Source organism: Pelodiscus sinensis, chromosome 5, assembly GCF_052426305.1.
Source record: "Pelodiscus sinensis isolate ZL-2025 chromosome 5, ASM5242630v1, whole genome shotgun sequence".
NCBI lineage: Eukaryota > Metazoa > Chordata > Testudines > Trionychidae > Pelodiscus > Pelodiscus sinensis.
Window position 1 is genome coordinate 58,360,180 of NC_143056.1, and position 870 is coordinate 58,361,049.

Sequence of the window (870 nt, forward strand, 5' to 3'; positions counted from 1 at the left end):
CTGGATTGGCACGGACGCTTTTCCGCAAAAAGTGCTTTTGCAGAAAAGGGTCCGTGCCAATCTAGACGCTCTTTTCCGCAAATGCTTTTAACGGAAAGCTTTTCCGTTAAAAGCATTTGCAGAAAATCGTGCCAGTCTAGACGTAGCCCTCCAGTCCAGTGGGAGCAGCCCATAGTCTGTGGGCCCCTGGGGCTGGTTGCTGGCTGCCAGGCCCTGCACTAGGGCTGGGGAGGCTCTGCTAACTCCCAGCCCCTGTGCGTGGAGCGTGGGGCCTGGCTACCGAAGGGGAGAGCTCTCCGCGGCCGCACAGGGCTGTTGGTGGGAGTGTTACGGGCTCCTGGGCGGGCGGCTCTTGTTAGTGACGAGCCAGACTGTCCAAAGCGAGCGGGCCGCCCCACGCCCCCGGCACTGACGGGACCATCGTTTTGCGGGGAGTGGGAGGCCGGGCTCCCTCCCGGACGCCTGGTCCTGGCTGGGGAGGCGAGACGCCTCCCCGCAGAAGTGGCCCACTGTAGGCGGTCTCAATGCGAAGTTTTTCTATCTCACTTTGATGCTAATAGCGGCCTCTACCGGCTGCCGTAGCCCCCAGTTCCTCTGGCGACGGCGCTTTAGGTATGTTCTGAGAGCGCCTGAAAAATAAACCCCGCAGCGCCTTCGGACTAAGAGCCCGCGCAGAAAACGCCGCATTTCAAAGAGTTTCAGGAGGGGAGTCGGTGCCCGTTCCCCCGGCGGCGCTTGGCCCCGAGGAGCGGCTGGACTCAGGCACCTCGCTGGTCGCTATGGCTGGCAGTTGAGCGGTGGGGACCTGAGGTTCGAACGGACGCAGCCGGCCAATCAGAGGCGGCGCCGGGGCTGGGCGCTGTGTTTGAG